Genomic DNA, 18,963 nt, shown 5'->3' on the forward strand with positions numbered 1-18,963 from the left:
TTAAACTTTTGTAAATAACTTTTGTGAAGATTATGTTCAGTGTATTTTATTGTGGCGAAAATCCAAGAACAGAAGTGAAATATTAACTTCTTTTTGTGACATTTGTGATAAAGCTTGACACAATTAGAGCACATATTTGAACCAGTTGTTGTTGAATGGTTGCACAGATTGATGCTGTGGTGGCGCTGAGTGATGTTGTGGTGGCGACGAGTGATGCAGTGGCAACGAGTGATGCTGTTGCGTTCAGTGATGCTGTGGTAGCCCATAGTGATGTTGTGGTGCCCCTGAGTGATGCTGTGGTGGTGCTGAGTGATGCTGTGGTGATGCGATAGATAGAGTGAGTGCGATAGATGGATAGAGGGAGGGCGATAGATAGAGGGAGTGCGATAGATAGATAGAGGGAGGGCGATAGATAGAGGGAGGGTGATAGATAGAGGGAGGGCGATAGATAGACAGATAGATAGAGTAAGGGCGATAGACAGAGTGAGTGCGATATATAGACAGATAGAGTGAGGGCGATAGATAGATAGATAAAGTGAGTGTGATAGATAGATAGATAGATAGAGTGAGGGTGATAGATAGATAGATAAATAGATAGATAGATAGATAGATAGATAGATAGATAGATAGATAGAGTGAGGGCGATAGATAGAGTGTGGGCGATAGATAGAGTGTGGGCAATAGATCGATAGAAAGATAGATAGATAGATAGATAGATAGATAGATAGATAGATAGATAGATAGATAGATAGATAGATAGACAGATAGATAGACAGATAGATAGACAGATAGATAGAGGGCAATAGATAGAGTGAGGGAGATAGATAGATAGCACCAGAAGCCTTGCAGACACCCCTTTGGGGAACTGAACTATAATGTAAGAGAAGCTTAAACTATTTCATGCATCACTCAGTGCGATCTCCTGTGTCCCTTCCACAACGCATTGGGGTGTGCTGGAAGCGAACTCTGTGAATCCAACATGACAATCAAAGGCCGCAATGGCTTTACAATAACCACTTACTGTGACTTACGCTGTGGTTACTAAAGAGGTTTGGTAACTCTCTGCACCCATGTGTGTCCACCTCATAAAACAAGCAGTGGAAAACTATGAAAAACACATGAAAGCTTACGGCTGAGAGGAAGTGACAGACCCAAAGCCTCCACTTGCGTGTGTGAGCAGCTTTCTCAGGTGCAGCTTTAAATCACAGCTGGGCGGAACAGCCTTGCACCTTTTCAAGATTATCATTACCGTTCTGGGCTTCATTCAGAATGTCCCGGTTAGCAATCCAGTGAACGGTGCCACAAAAAGTTAACAATATCAGCGATACTAGTAACTGTGGTAGTAGTGTAGTAGCTGGTAGATTACAAGTGTGTCCCTGAGTGTCTCCCTAGAACTGAGGAATGTATGACGTTACAACGAATTCCGTTGCAACGCATGCCTTTACCACGCATGCGTTACAACGGAATTCGTTTTCCACGCTTAACCTTTACCTCGAATATTCCTTTACCACGCATACATTTACACAGTTTTTTGTTGTAAATGTATGCATGGTGAGGGCATACTCTTGATAAAGGTTAAAACTCTCCACTTACATTCCCCCAGCCTCACTCCTTATATTTACCCTTAACCCTTAATATATATATATATGTATTTTTCTAAAATACCCCTTACCTTTTAACTCGCCTTCCCTCCATCTTCTCTGGTTACGTCGGTCGTACGTCGTTAAGAGGAAGCGGAAGTTACTTTCCGTTTCCTCCCTAACGACGTTGATTGCTTCCGCTTCGGTTTCGGCTTTTTCTTCGGCTCCTCAGGTTAGTTTTGTTTTTTGGGGGGAAGACCCCCCCCCCCAGCCCAACTTTTTATCCCAGACCTTTATTTTTTTTTATGGGGGAGACCCCCCAAACGCCCCTTCGTTTTTCTTTTCATTTACCACACATGCCTTTACTACGTATTTCGTAGTAAAGGTATGCGTGGTAAACCCTTTTGTTGTAACCACGCATGCGTTGTAGTGCATGCGTGGTAAATGATTTCGTGGAAACGGCTTCGTTGTAGAGGCCGTTTCCCGAACTGAGGAGTTGTGCATCTGTAATTGCATTCCAGATTTGTTCGCTTGTTTTAGATCATTCCCTTAGCAGCACATGATATTATGTTATGCAACAATGCAGCGGAAGTCTTGGGTTAAACGTTAGTTGGTATGCATATTTATAGAAAGTTTTGCAGTTCTGATGGAGCAGATCACATATATTTCCTACACCACTAAGCAACCAGAAGCAGATGTGTGAGAAGTTGGCCTGATATATGATGTTTCCAATTCTGGAACCACCTTGTATCAGCCCAAACAATCCCTTATGGTGTCTGGTTGTAAGTCAACCTTATAGACAAGCTATCTTAATGGTAGCATAGACTAAGCAGCCTTAAAGGCTAAACTCAAGAGGTCGTGTTAAGCGAGCTGTTTTACCAATCACAGTCCTGTAATATCAAATGAAAGGACACCACACAAGTATATATTATAAAAATATATGTGTTTATTTCTAAAATAATCCCCAGTACTCTTTATGAGCAAAGGGCCACAAGCGTTAAATCAAAAGCACAGTATAACATACAAAGTTGCACAATTATGGATGAGGGCGGGTGGCCACTCAAACCATATATTAAGAAAGTGGTATAAGAGATACCAATCGAACAATGGTTAGGCCTAGGGCCTAGGGAATCGCTGGGAGCAGTCAGGACAAGCAATGCTGAAGTCGGGAAAAGCCTGCGGGATTCGGGTGCAGCGCTTAAAGCACACGCATGCACCAATGCAAAGTCAATGGTGCGTAAAAGTTACACAGTTAGAGTTTAAGGATACTTCCGCTGAACCTAGAGGGACAAAACTTTAGACACAGACCCTAGAGGTGTGTACCAGTGTGGGAACACCGGCGTTGCAATGTTACCTCACCCACAGGAAGCGGGTGCATAGGGTCGAAGTGGCGTCGGGTTTCGTCACGCAGGTTCTTGGTGCTTGAAGCTGAAGATGCTGCAGGTGATGTGAAGGAGAAGTGTCCGGTGTGATCCAAGGGTGGATCAGAGTCGTAAAGTACCTGAAAGCAGAGGGGACAGAGTCTGGGTCACTCAGCAGTGACCAGGGTGAAACCGGTGCACTCATTTATCGTCCACCTGGAGCAGCATCAAACTGGCTAAACAATATATCGGAACTTTTAGGCCCTTTCGCCATGAACACTGCTAATTTTACAGTCATAGGCGATTTAAACTTACATCTGGACAATGACCACTGCATTAAGGCCACTGAACTCATTGCCGACCTTGCGTCCCTCAATCTAAGGCTAAAGAACTCTGGCCCTACACATGCCGCGGGTCATCTATTGGACCCGATCTTTTCCAATATTCATAACTTGAACACCTTTCCGGCTCTGCCTATTCCCTGGTCAGATCACTTTCCTATTAAATTCTCATTTCAAACACAACCCTCTAATAAGGATTCTCCGATGGCCCAAACCCCCACTGTTAGGAAATGGAAAAAACTTGATATCAACATTCTAAATACTTTACTAGAAGATACGATACCGTGCACTAACTCAAGAGTGCAAAATCTATCAGCCTCTATCCAAACATGGCTTCTGACAGCCATCGACTCGTGCCTGCCCAAAACAAAGCTAAAGGGTATAAATCAACGTTTACCTGCCCCAAGGTTCAACGACTCCTTAAAGCTAGAAAAGACCAAATGCAAAAATGCTGAGCGTCAGTGGAGAAAGTCCTATTCCATGGAAGCCAAAAAAGATTATAAAATCCAATTAACACACTACCAAAAGATGTGTAGTAAAGCCAAAGCCGATTTTGTCTGCACTAAAATCACTGCAGCCTTAAATCAATCTAAAACTCTTTTCAAAACAGTTAAAGAGCTGGCCGGCTCAAATACCTCACCAACCCCACCTGACCTAAATAAAACACAATGCGATCAACTAGCTGCCTTTTTTGTAAACAAAGTTGATAAAATTTACCAGGCCATCGAACTCGATCAGAATAAACACGATGAAGCTCTCACTGATACTCGTAATTCCCCTCCTAACAGATCATGCATTCAAGAGGACACTTTAGATGCCAATATATGCAAAGCTCACACCTTCTCATTAAACAATTGGCCTATGCTTAATGTTGAAACTGTCACCGACCTCATAAATACGATTAAATCTGGCTCACCAAGAGACCCTTTACCATGTCCTATTTTAAAATTAACTGAGGGTTGCGCTGGCACTCTACAATGCCAGTGTCACATAGGGCACAGACTGTTGTGTGCTGAGCTTGTCAGCGAAGTTATGGACAATAACATTTTCAACAAAAGCTGTTTTTTGGTTCAACACTCTTTAGTATTTTATTCATACTTGTTGAAAGTTATTTATCAGTTTCATGGATTTTTTCAAACAGTCGGTATATTTGTTCAACAATTGTATTTATATCCAACTTATATTTCAAAAGAATACATTCCATCTATTCCAATGCATTTCGGCCTGCTTGGCCTTCATCGGGGAAGTCTGTGGAACAAAGATAGTATCTATCACTATACAATACGGGTAATTACATATACAGTATACAAACAGATGCAACACCAGTGGACATAATTTTGAACACAATACATTGTATACAGTGACTAAACACAATTTTCAGGAACATGATTTATGATGCCTGATTGCTTGGTACCCCTGAGTTTTACGCGCTAAGCTGGTTAGTTAATTACTGTTCTCTACATAGTTTCTAATCCCAAACATACTACCAATGTCATATTAACATACCCGCTACTACCGCATGTCCCGAAGGATTTGTATAAGATTTTAAGGAGCAGCGTTCGTGTAGTTAGCTATAAGCGTTCTAAATCGCTTTTTAGAGTGAATGCTTTACGCGCGATCAAAGGTCTTACCGGGAATGTACTAATGACTGGATTTCAAACCGCGCTGGGGGCGACTGCTCTCTTCGCGGGAAAAGTTGGCGTGTGACGTATGTAGGTGGGGCTTCGTTTATACTGATGCGCGCGCATTAGTTAAAGGGCCAGCTATAAATTGTATGGTTAGACACATGTTCAATGCGTTCGAGGTGTGCCAATATATCACAATGTATGATGATATCAAATCTTACAAGCATGCAGCACCATAATTACATGATTGCAAATTACAAATAGCAACCAAATTCAGTCCGTTCATTAATGCCAAATGGGCGTAGAGTCTGTAAATAGAATATCCAATGATTTTCACGTTTTAACAAGGCTTTTCTGTTGTCTGTTTCTTCATTCTTTTCTACAACTTCCAAAATGCATGCTTTGATTTGGTTAATCTGGTGGTTGTGCTCGATGAAATGTGTGGCAACGGCTGACTTTAACATTTTTGTCCTTATATTACTTGGTGTTCGGTTAACCTTGTCTTGAGTTTGCGCTCAGTCTGTCCAACATAGGCCTTGCCACATGGGCATTTCATCATGTATATAATGTTTTTTGTATCACAAGTACCATTAACACATAACTTGATCTTGTTTCCCCTCATGGGGTGGGTGATGGTGTTACCTTCCATAATGTTATTGCAATTACTGCAATTTCTGCATGGGATGGTTCCTTTGAATGTTGTTCGTGGTTTCATGGCCTTGGGTTTTTTGATGATTTCTCCTATGTTTTTAGCTCTTGAAAATGCGAACAATGGTTCCTCACCGAATATGTTGTTAAAGTCAGGTTCAGTTTGTAACATTCGCCAATTGGGTCTTGATGTCCTCTAATATTTTGTTCAATTCTTCAGGTGTCATCATTTTACTTAGATCTTCTTTCACGATGGTTATGTCTTTCTCTAATTCTTCACGTATTTGGGACAATTCTTCGATAATCAACAGGATAAGGACTACAGAACACTTATTTAAGATTGCGTACCATTTATCAGTGAATTTTTTGGAATTTTTACACAAGGATGGTTTTAATAATATTCTCAGTCCCCTTGGAATTCTAGACGCTTTGTGGTATCGAATCATAGTGCTGGCGTGTAGCCGTTGGTTGATGATTTTGCGTGATAGATACAAAAGTTGTTTCACTTGTTGATCTTTGGATTTAGTTGTAGTGTATTCAATAGTTTCTTCTTGAATAAGTGAATATATTTTGGAAGATTCTTCACTGGAGTATGCAAATGTGTCTGCTTTGGTTTCCGTAAGACTGGTGATCTCATCATATTGCATGTTTCTTGTTTTGCGTGCTACAGCTGCGGAGCAGGATTTGAGTACAACAATTTTGGATAGTAGCCATGCACTGCACTTAAGTTTATCCTTGGATTGAGGCGTGGGTCGTGCTCCTATGTATACCCCCCGCTCGGGAGTACGTAAATTAACTGAGGGTTGCGCTGGCACTCTACAATGCCAGTGTCACATTCACAACTCCTCCGCGTGAAAAGAATTGTCTCAGACCCTGAAGAATCAAAGACACAGATGCAAATCATGTTGAATAAATTCAAAAAAAGAGGATATCCTAACGAGGTACTACAAGGAGCTCTAGAAAGAGCGACATCAAAAGATAGAAAAACTTTACTTTCTTCACAAAAAAGCAAAAAGACTGACAGAATCACATGCGTAAGAAAATACTCCACAGCCAGCCCCCAATTCAAGAAAATTATCAAAAAACATTGGCGAATGTTACAAACTGAACCTGACTTTAACAACATAGTCGGTGAGGAACCATTGTTCGCATTTTCAAGAGCTAAAAACATAGGAGAAATCATCAAAAAACCCAAGGCCATGAAACCACAAACAACATTCAAAGGAACCATCCCATGCAGAAATTGCAGTAATTGCAATAACATTATGGAAGGTAACACCATCACCCACCCCATGAGGGGAAACAAGATCAAGTTATGTGCTAATGGTACTTGTGATACAAAAAACATTATATACATGATGAAATGCCCATGTGGCAAGGCCTATGTTGGACAGACTGAGCGCAAACTCAAGACCAGGTTAACCGAACACAAAAGTAATATAAGGACAAAAATGTTAAAGTCAGCCGTTGCCACACATTTCATCGAGCACAACCACCAGATTAACCAAATCAAAGCATGCATTTTGGAAGTTGTAGAAAAGAATGAAGAAACAGACATCAGAAAAGCCTTGTTAAAACGTGAAAATCATTGGATATTCTATTTACAGACTCTACGCCCATTTGGCATTAATGAACGGACAGAATTTAGTTGCTATTTGTAATTTGCAATCATGTAATTATGGTGCTGCATGCTTGTAAGATTTCATATCATCATACATTTTGATATATTGGCACACCTCGAACGCATTGAACATGTGTCTAACCATACAATTCATAGCCTGGCCCTTTAACTAATGCGCGCGCATCAGTATAAACGAAGCCCCACCTACATACGTCACACGCCAACTTTTCCCGCGAAGAGAGCAGTCGCCCCCAGCGCGGTTTGAAATCCAGTCATTAGTACATTCCCGGTAAAACCTTTGATCGCGCGTAAAGCATTCACTCTAAAAAGCGATTTAGAACGCTTATAGCTAACTACACGAACGCTGCTCCTTAAAATCTTATACAAATCCTTCGGGACATGCGGTAGTATGTTAATATGACATTGGTAGTATGTTTGGGATTAGAAACTATGTAGAGAACAGAAATTAACTAACAAGCTTAGCGCGTAAAACTCAAGGGTACCAAGCAATCAGGCATCATAAATCATGTTCCTGAAAATTGTGTTTAGTCACTGTATACAATGTATTGTGTTCAAAATTTGACCACTGGTGTTGCATCTGTTTGTATACTGTATATGCAATTACCCGTATTGTATAGTGATAGATACTATCTTTGTTCCACAGACTTCCCCGATGAAGGCCAAGCAGGCCGAAATGCATTGGAATAGATGGAATGTATTCTTTTGAAATATAAGTTGGATATAAATACAATTGTTGAACAAATATACCGACGGTTTGAAAAAATCCATGAAACTGATAAATAACAACTTTCAACAAGTATGAATAAAATACTAAAGAGTGTTGAACCAAAAAACAGTTTTTGTTGAAAATGTTATTGTCCATAACTTCGCTGACAAGCTCAGCACACAACAGTCTGTGCCCTATGTGACACTGGCATTGTAGAGTGCCAGCGAAACCCTCAGTTAATTTACGTACTCCCGAGCGGGGGGTATACATAGGAGCACGACCCACGCCTCAATCCAAGGATAAACTTAAGTGTAGTGCACGGCTACTATCCAAAACTATTTTAAAATTACTCAGTAAAAAAGCCTTATCTACTATCACGGATCTTTTAAACAGCTCCTTGCAGGAAGAATATGTGCCTCAGGACTGGAAATATGCAATTATTCATCCACTTCTGAAAAAAGCTGACGCAGACCCAAAGGTACCTTCGAACTTCCGGCCAATATCTCTTCTCCCTATTTTTGCCAAAATTCTGGAGAAACATGTCCATCGCTGTCTCACACATTTCATAACCACACATGATCTGCTACCTCCCCATCAGTCTGGCTTCCGGGCTGGTTTCTCAACTGAGACCACCTTACTAGGTGTGACAGAGAATATCCGTGCTATGATAGATAAGAGTGATACAGTGGCACTGGTGCTTCTTGACCTCAGTGCCGCATTTGACACTGTGTCACATGCGGTACTAATAAAGACTCTTCACTCATTTGGCATCTGTGGCTCTGCCTAAATTGGATTAAATCCCTACTTGAGAACAGAACGTTTCAAGTTTTTTCCCAATCTGCTTGTTCTGAAACCCGCACCTTCAAACACGGAGTTCCATAAGGCTCAATTTTAAGTCTGTTACTTTTTAATTTATATATGAGCCCGCTCGCAAAAATAGTTGAGGAGACCGGCTTAATGATGTTTTCCTACGCTGATGATTCTCAGCTTCTCTTTTCCCTTCCATCATCAGGCAACAATAATCCCTCCACATTAAATTCAGGATTAATGAAAATTGCAGGGTGGATGCAAAAAAACTTCCTGAAACTAAACGGTGAAAAAACCGAACTTATCATTTTGGAAAAAATAAAGAACTCTGGGGACCCCAGCATTGGCCTTCTGTAATGGGCTCTCCTCCAACTCCGACTACCCAGGCCCGTAATTTAGGCTTTATTGTCAATGACACACTCAGTATGCACCAGCAAGCTGTCAAAACATCGGCCACCTGCTTTGTCATCTTGAAGTGGTTAAAGAAAATTTGTTGGATGCTACTGGACCACACAAAAAAACTGTCATTAATGCCTTAATAACATCAAGGTTAGATTACGCTAATGCATTATATTTGGGGGCTAATAAAGCCACAGTCCGCAAACTGCAAACTGTGCAGAATGCAGCCGCAAGACTGTTACGTAAAATTCCTATCCATTCACCCACCACCAAACTTATACGTGAGCTGCACTGGCTAAAAATAGAGAACAGAAATAAATTCAAGTCCTTATGCTTCATGCACAAGATCTCTACAAACAAAGCCCCTAAGTACCTACAAAATCTGGTACAATGTTACCATCCATCTAGGACTCTGAGATCTGCAACAGCTAATAAGTTTGTTGTTTCTAAAATAAAACTATCACGTATGGGCGGCAAATCTTTCGCCTACCTTGGTCCCTCCTTGTGGAACACCATGACACAAGCTCTGCGCTCAGAGGCGAATTACATCAAATTCAGAAAGGCCTTAAAAACCTGGCTATTCAACATCTAAGTCAGTCGTCCGATCAACTACTACTGAATCACAGCGCTGGGAAACCCTTTGCTGGGGAGCTGTTTGCGCTATACAAGATAAAGAAATAAATACAAAATAAATAAAACCAGGCAATGTCGGGCGCAATCAGGTGGTTGTCGAGGAGCTTCTCTCCGCTGCCACGTGGGCTCTGGGGCATCTGCGACATCCAGGAGCGGGTCACGAGCTGTCCCACGCACGCTCTCACCGTCGGCGCTGTCGGCTTCAAGATCGGAGCCAACAACACTTGGCAAGAGCAATCCACGCAGGACTGGAAGATTGCTTCTTACTCGGACCAGGAAGGTCAGAGCGGGTGCTCCTTTTCAGAGGAGCTGGTGCAAGTCTGGAGCAACCAGAATCACAAGTCGGTTTTAGGTTTTCGCCGGCACAAGGGCCACAAGCCAGCTGGCAAGTGACCGGGCCAACGCGTCGAGCCAAAGAAAGCAGAAGGGCCCCACGCAGCACTCGTCGAGTGTAGAGGGGTGAGCTTCGGTGCAAGATTGGCTCAGGGTTGGGGCTTCTCAAACCCCGCTGTACAGCTTCGAGGGTCACTCGTGGGCTGCACGGTCAGCGTCTCGTGGTCTTTTCAAGATGGCGTGCCCCACGCTTCCGGTCGCCTCCACGGGTCTCAGCTCTGCAGGGACTGTGAATCGGGCTGTAAGAAGGCAGGCAAGCTTGATCTCGTCGATCTCTGTTGCTCGAGTTCCGGCGGGAACTGCAACAAAGCAGACGTCGAGGTGCTGGATGGTGCCTGTTTGCACAGGGTGGTCACTCCTTGACCACAAGGGAGATTCTTCAGTCTTCTACGTCGAGTAGGATGTTGAAGGGTCCAGAGTTTTGTTTCTTATGTTTCGTCAGGATAATCTGAGTGCGTTGGCACTGCTCCCATTCTTATACCAATCTAGGGGGCTGGATTACCTGCTAGGTCCCCTCCTATGGGTGGGACCCAGGAAGGGGGTGGATACACCCCTTTCCCTTTCATCCAGGCCGCGCTGGGCCAGGGGCTGGTGTGCCCCAGAACCGGTTTGGCCGGATTATGCAAGGGGCAGCCTTGTGCGCCCCAGGCAGTGTCTGGTTTCTTTCAAACCTCCCTGCTACAATCCACTATCTCCTGTCTGGGGTGGTGTGACACCTCCCTGTGACAGGAAACCCTTTGTCCAGGCCTCCTTGGCTGAGTTTTGGTCAGCTGCAGGAGGTCAGACTCGTGTCTGTGGCAGAAGCATCTATTTTGTGGATCTGAGGCTCTTTTAAAATCAACCGTGTTTTAGCAAATTAACATGTGGGCTCCCTCTAGAGGGGTGGAATGCTACCCCCGTCGCCAGGACTGGTGAGGGGGTAGTGTTCCAAATCGTATGACACCTTACACGACATGTTTTGATAAGGCCAAACCAAAGTTAACATATAACCGCGAGGATTATAATGCACTTAATAGTATATGGTATGGCATTATCCCGGAACAGCTTAGGGAATTGGTCCAGACAGCTGCAGACAGGCTCAGCTCATGCTAGAGCACCATCTCACATAAAACCAAGCACTCTACCTCCAGGATTGTTAAGGCCTGCCATAGGAGTGACTGATAGATATATATGTGTCCAGTTAGGTTTAGATATAGACATACTATATCTAAGCAAGGGGTGATTACACCACCTTGCCCCAGCTGAGTGATCAGCCAGTTGTGTCAATTTTAGATAGCCAGCCGGGGGTGGCAAAAGATATGCTGCAGCCCCTGGTAGGCCTTGGATGCACCTATGCCCTGGGCACCTATAGTGCTCTGTACAGGGGCTGATAAGGTGACCCAAGCCAATCTAGTTATGCACCTAGGGTACATGGAATCCATTTTACAGAGAGAGCAGATAGCCTGGGGCCCTGATTAGCAGGGAAACAGGCCAACTAAGTCGAAAACCAGCTAAACACAAGGCAAAAAATCTGGGGTAACCATAGTCAGGTAGCCACCTTCCTACAAGATGGTAGATGAAAGTCAATGTTTGTCGGATGGGCCTACTTAGCTGTAATCGCCTCTGTTACTTCATAGCTAACACATCAGTGCATTGTAAGATATGCGCGTATGGGGGCGGGGCACCCACGTCATCGGAAGTCTCGCAATGTGTTGAACTTTAACATGTAGGAGAGGGGAAGCAATAAGGGTTGACCATGGAGCACAGCAATTAATTAATTATATGGCGTGAACTGCAGTTGTGAGCACTGGTTTGAAGGGGGAGGGGGGAGGTTAGTGTGTCGGATGGGCCTACTTAGCTGTAATCGCCTCTGTTACTTCATAGCTAACACATCAGTGCATTGTAAGATATGCACGTATGGGGGCGGGGCACCCACGTCATCGGAAGTCTTGCAATGTGTTGAACTCTAACATGTAGGAGAGGGAAAGCAATAAGGGTTGACCGTAGAGCACAGAAATGAATTAATTATATGGTGTGAACTGCAGTTGTGAGCACTGGTTTGAAGGGGGAGGGGGAGGTTAGTGTGTGTGTTAGTGGAAGGTGTATTGATTGGTCCCGTGTAGCTCCGAGACATATGGGTCTGTGGTTTGGTTTCTTGAGTCCGCGCATGCTAGTGGTCCACATTGTTGTCATTTGAGTTGTGTACCATGTGCTTGCTTCGTGAAGTGGGCGCCGTCTGTGAGGCTCTTGATGGCGTTATTCAGTAGCAGGGGAGGCTCGCAGGTGGTGGACCCCAAGCTGTGCCCCACTTCTTCATTATAGAAGGGAGGGCACACCAGTTTGCCACCAGTTGAGGAAGTGACACATAACATACAGGCAGCCAGAACAAAGATTATTTCTCCGGCACGCACAGTCCCACGCAGTTTAACAGCGCGTGCTTAAAAGTCTATTTAAAGACCCATTCCCTCAGAGATCTTGTTTGTGAAAATGATCCCCTGCCTGCGAGTGAAACCGTGCATGCCATGCCGCTTGCCTGGGGCTTTATTTCCAGATACATCTGCGCTCCTGTGTGCACAACATTTCGCGTCATGAGACGCCGACGACCATGTTGTGGACATCCGTGTCCTTCACGTTGCCTCAAGCGACGTGATGCTAACGTGTTTTTAACAAGGGACTTTCCGTCAATAGACGTCCAAACGCCGCTAAGACCCCAGCTGAACTGTGGCAGGTCGGATTGGGTCCGAAAACGAGGTTTGAACCACAAGCGTCCTTTCATTGGCTCACAGAAAACATGACTTTCAGTCTGGGGAGAGAAGCGGAGGGGGCTCGAGGCACATTGCCAGTGCCTGCCCCCACCGCCTACCTAGCCCATGCAGCCGCCACCACCGCGGGACGAGAGGAGCCCGAGAGACCCATTGAGTGGGGTGGGGGTGTGTGCGTGTGTGTGTGTGCACGTGTGTGTGTGTGTGTGTGTGCACGCGTGAGCCCGTGAGTGTGGTGGGGGGGCTGTGTGTGTGCGCGCGAGCCCGTGAGTGGGGTGGGGGGGTGCATGCGCGCGCGTGTGTGTGTGTGTTATCTGCTTCCTGGCAATGTGTGACAGGAGACGTGCGCGCTCACATGGGGGAATCTCCTGCGTGTGCACATACCCTGTCTCAGATTCCCAGGAAGCGGACGACATTAGCTACTTCGCTGGACGCAATGCTTTGCATTGCTTTCTCCAACTCGACCTAAAAAGGATGTGCTTTACAAGGTTTAAAGTGTGGGAATGGTGCCCTGGCCTCAGTCCTGTGCTTTAAGTCACCATGTGCAAAGTTTACTGACCACCTTTTGACCCTTTCCTGATGTCGCTGGTATATTGCCCCTGTTAGAAATGGGAGTCTCTAGTTGGCAATAGTAATGGTTTACCACCTGTCCCGTAGGGACCCTTTCCTCTTGTCAGACTAAAAAGGATAACCCCTGCTCCCCTTCCCTGGTAGCTTGGCATGAGCAGTCAGACTTATCTCAGAGGCAATGTGTAAAGCATTTGTACCAAAACACTCACAGTAAAACAGTGAAAACACTCCAAAATGGACACCACACCAGTTTAAAAAATTAGCCAATATTTATGGACTGGGAACCACAACCGGCCATGGCAAAGTGCTCGGCTGCCCCCCCCACCCCCACTCTGGGGGGTTGAAGGTGCCGCAGAGCTCTTTGCCAGGGCTGGTTTTTGGCCAATTTTGGTATAGGGCCGATTTTGCAGCTATCCTGCAAAAACAGCCCTGTAACAAAAATGGCCCCCAGGAGCCCAAAACCGTCCTCCACCCGTGCCGCGCACCGGGGGATTGCCCGGTGCCCGCTATGGCCAGTCCGGTCCTGAACCACTGTTAACGCGGCTTCATGACCAACAAATCCCATGGTTCAGTCCGACCTCAATGGAGTTGAGGGAAGGCGTCAGGGAAGACACGCAAACAGTACCTGAGAGTTGAAAAGGCCTCAAGGACCTTGCTGTGAAGTGTAGCGGTGAGGCATTGTTTGAGTAGCGAGACGTGAGTGCTGCACGTCGACGTAGAAGCCATTGAGTCCTTGATGTCACATGATTTGCAGATCGCACTCCTTGAAGTTGAAGTCAGGAGCGCTGACTTCGGCAGTCGCGGGGCTGCAGTGTAATCGCGGGAGGTGCGTCATGCACTTCACGATGCGGTGCCCGTGGCTTCAGTGCAGGCAGTGGTGTGGCGTCTGTACGGCACTGTTGTGTGTCGACTCGGGGATGCAGTGTCGCTGCGGTTGGTGTGTCATGCTCTGCATGAGGTGGTGACCATAGCTTCGGTGCAAGGAGCTGTGTCGGGTGACAATGTCGGAGTCAATGGTGTTGTCATCGGCAGACCAGGGGCTGCGGTGTCGTAGAGGGCAGTGACCTCAGCTACGGTGCAGGCAGTGCAGTCGGTGACAGAGCAAAGCGGCATTGGTGAGACCAGGGCTGGGGTGTTATCGAAGTCTGTGTTCAAGGCCACAGTGCAGGCAGAAGTGTTTATGAAAACGTGAAGTGACGTCTTCGGTGAGACCAGGGCTGCGGTGTCATCGATGTCGGTGCTGTGCTTACTGTGCCCAGCGAGCGGTGACCAGGGCGTCGGTGCAGTCAGCGGTGTCGGTGATGGCTTCGGGAATCCTTTTCTTTCAGTTACTACCCACCAAACATCTTCAAGGGCCCAGAACTGGAATTGGCACCACTTGGCAGGTCAGAGCTCCGAGCAGTGCAGTTTAGGTGCTGGGAAGATGAGGGTGAAGTCTTTTGTATCCTTCAGACTTCTTAACAGGAGGCAAGCACACAAAAGCCCTTGGAGAAACTTCACAAGCAGTATACACAGCAACGTCCAGTCCTTTTCCTCTCCAAAAAGCAGAAGCAGCAACTTGAGACAAACTCAGCAAAGCAACATACAGCAAGTTTACAGGGCTACTACTGTGGGTGGCAGAACCAATGCTGCAGGCCCACTAGTAGCATTTGATTTACAGGCCCTGGGCACACCAAGTGCACTTTACTAGGGTCTTACCACTAAATAAAATATGCCAATCATGGAGAACCAAACAGATTCACAATTTACACAGGAAACACAGTCACTGTGTGGGTTGTACATCTCATACTCCTCCCAAAACCTGGGTATTCTGGTCCACCGCATGGCACTACAGAATTTTTCACCCCAGAGTTTGTCACCCAACAGTCCATTAACATGATACCTGGGCCCACACTTACACACTTAAGGTGGTACATTGAGGGATACACATGGTCACAGAGACTGCCCAATTTACATGAAAGACTGTTTACAATATTTCCTATGGATAAGCATGCCAGTGGATACACGGGGATGTTATACAGTATTTTACTTTCCCTTACTCGTATTTCTCTCCGGACATCTTCTGAGGACCACCTGACTGAGGGTATCCTTCCCTAAGAACAGTGCAGCAAACTTTCAGCCCACTACCACTGCTGGAACGAGTCCTTTTCTTTTTGCTGGCCGTTTGCGGCTAGGGCGTCAGGACTTGGGCGCCCATCTAGTGGCTGAGGAAGCGCATCTGTTGATTTGGACAGCCCTTTACTAATGGGGCTGTGTTGGAAAGCCCCTATGGCCATCTTGAATGCAGGGGCATTTAAACCCCACCCAGAAAGGGGCTTGATACTTTGCATTGAGCTTCTTGATGCTGAAGGAGTTGAAGGCCGGATATCTTTCTCCCGGTGGAACTCTTCTTTAGTGGTCCGGAGCCACAGAGGTACAGCTTCTTTGAGTCACAAGCTGCAGGCACTTCAAACCCTTGAGCCTTGAGGCAACCAGAATATAGTGGAACAGTGAGTACGACCATGGAGCATTGTTGACAATATTTGCAGGACCATTTCTTAACCCTTTAGTGCTCATTCTCTTGCGAATACTTACTTAGCAGTACTATCCAGCCTTCAGTGTGCCTAATTTGTTAAAGCTGGCTTTTATTTTTACCTGGTGCTCAGAGCTAAAGGGCTTTCCTAGAGCCTTACAAGACATCTTTTGGAACTTCGCCACCCAGTAAGAACACTGGGAACAGGCAGTGTGAATCATACTAAGAGTAAGAGTGAGGCAGTGTGTGTTCTAGTGTGTGCTGGATCAGGTCATTCTGGATTTGCATGTCATTCGGGTGGTTTTGGCATGATTGCCTAACTCTTGTGACTCTCGCTACTTTTCCTGTGCCTCTATAACAGGTAGCCTCTCCATTAATAGGCTGGACCATTTACGGGTGAGGATTCCGCATTATAGGTGTTCCAGATCCAATAGCATCACCAAGGTGTAGCACAGACACGAACAGTGAGTCATTCCTGACTCTAGGTTAAGGTCAGGTAACTGCTGTGTCTTACTTAATCGGTACTATTATATGCCTCATCTGTACCAGTATGCACATCATCAGTGTTTTTGAATTCCTCATTTGTCAATTTTAAACTGTGGCAAATTCATCTATCAGTTTATTTTTTAGTTTCTTTTTTTAGTTTATTGTTTGTTCCCAAATCCCCTTCCCTTGGGAGTATCAGTCGGCACACTGTTGACTCAATCCGCTGGCCATTGGATGCTTTCAGGGGATTGCGGGACCATGCTGCTTCTGTGACTGAAGCCAGGAAGAACGCGTTCCATTGAAACTTGGTTCTGACAACTTGCACTTTAGCACTGATCAGCAGTGGTACAGTGCCCAGAGTACCTAAACTAGCAAAACCTAAGTCCGGCATAACATTAAAATACAAGAGGTAGATGCAAAAAGTCAGGGGAAACCACCCTAAGGATGCCAGACAGTACAGATAAAACACCCCAAGGCCAGTGTGTTCCTTGCCAGCACTAAATTCTCTGTCACGCCTTCATGTGTTGGCTTCATGGTTGCACTGTGGTGTAGGAAACTAGGTGTTTCACCAGCATGCTCTGTACCAGTTAGAGGCAAGAATTGTATATGAATGGAAATATTAATATATATATGTGTATGGTTTGATTTAGTATTGTTCCTTTGCCCTCGTCCTGAGGAGGCAGAAAAGATTACAAAAGCAGAAACGCGTCCACATCGACGACATTCACTTTGGAGGAGTCCTCACTAAATTTAAAACGAGTGATAATTAAAAAACATTTTGTGACACAAGAGAGCTATATAAAGGGCACTTTTTGCCTCTGTGCACACATTCGACTACCTCCGAGTGGACCGCCCAAAATAAATGGGCAGACACTAACTATAGAAAAATATTTCAGGGTATTGGCAACATAAAGTTGTTTGTATCATTGTTTGTGTTGTATATATATTTATTTATGTACATTTGCATGTCTTTGTACAATTGAATGTTATTATTGTTTGAAGATCAGTCCCATTGTGTAGGTGTGCCTTACATTAATTTAGGTAATATATTTCTGTAGGATTCAAAGACTAAAGGGAGGGTAATTGAATGTTTTGTACACTAAAATAAAAGCAATATATTAATTCCTCCGTATCATTGTTCTTCTATACATGATTGCCTCTGTGACTGAAGGCAGGAAGCAGACCGCGTTCCATTGAAAATTGGTTCTGACGACTTGCACTTTACCACTGATCAGCAGTGGTAAAGAGCCCAAAGTACCTAAACCAGCAAAAACAAAGTCCAGCAAAACATCAAAAATACAAGAGGTAAAGGCAAAAAGACAGGGGAAACCAAGCCAAGGATGCCAGGCCTTACAGCTCCATGTACTGCCACACCTCCCGCTAGCTCAGCCACCCACATCATGCATTGTTCCACCACTGCCCCTAGCACCATACCCTTCGTCCACCCTCCTTGACACCTCTTTATTATGATCACAGTAGTGATCAGCTACATTTGCAGTTTCCTATGGCCTTATCATGTGCTTCCTCTTTTGAGGATTAAATGACAGTACCCATCATTTTTTGTGACCTCTTTTTGATCAGTAACTTCCTTTTGGATACCTATATGATTTACACATTCACTGTGATTTTGTAACTTACTGTGATCTCAAGAACTCAGGATATGCGAATTGCTTATTTACGAATGCCCCCTACACCAGTGATTATGTGTTACACCTTTGGAGGAAGTTGAGCGCCCTGGAAATCCCAGGGTGTTAGAAATGGGGGTCTCTAGTTGACAGAGGTAGGTAGCTTTGTCCAAATAGGGACCCCTGCTTCTAACCAGGGTAAGGGGGATTCGCATTTTAGATAACCCCTGTTCAACCCCTTGGTAGCTTGGCATGCGCAGACAGGCTTATCCCAAAGCAATGTGTAAAGTATTTGTACCAACACTCACAGTAACACAGTGATAACACCACAAATGGACACCACACCGGATTAGAAAAAGAAAGTATCTTTATCTAAACCTAACAAGACCAAAACGTCAAAAATCCAACGTACAAGTATTCCGAAAAATTACTTTCACAAGGTTTTAGCAACTGAGTCCATAGAAAACTATGGATGTGTGATTTCTTGCACAGAACCTGTTGTTGTGACAAAATACACCAAACCGAACATCCGCAGTGGTGAGAGGCATCTCAAAACAATGCAATGCATCGTTACTGTGACCTTCGTGGATGCGATGCGACAGTTCCGCTGTACACAGGGGTGCAATGCGTCGGGTCCAGTCTGTAGGGGGAAGCGATGCGTTGATTCTGAGACGACTCTGATCCGCAGGTGATGCGTCAGGAAAAAGTTGCAGAACAGGTTCGATGCTTGGAAATCCGGGATGCGGTGGCGAATGATGCGGTTGTGGCGAGCGGCACTGCGTCAACCTTTTCAGCAGAGATCCCTCGATGCGTCCATTCTTGCAGCGGTGACAGGTGCTGCATCGGTTTCAGCAGCGGTGCGGCGGTGTGAGGAGATTCTTCTCGCACCACAGC

This window comes from Lissotriton vulgaris, chromosome 10 (genome assembly GCF_964263255.1).
Source record: "Lissotriton vulgaris chromosome 10, aLisVul1.2, whole genome shotgun sequence".
In the NCBI taxonomy this organism is placed as follows: Eukaryota; Metazoa; Chordata; class Amphibia; order Caudata; family Salamandridae; genus Lissotriton; species Lissotriton vulgaris.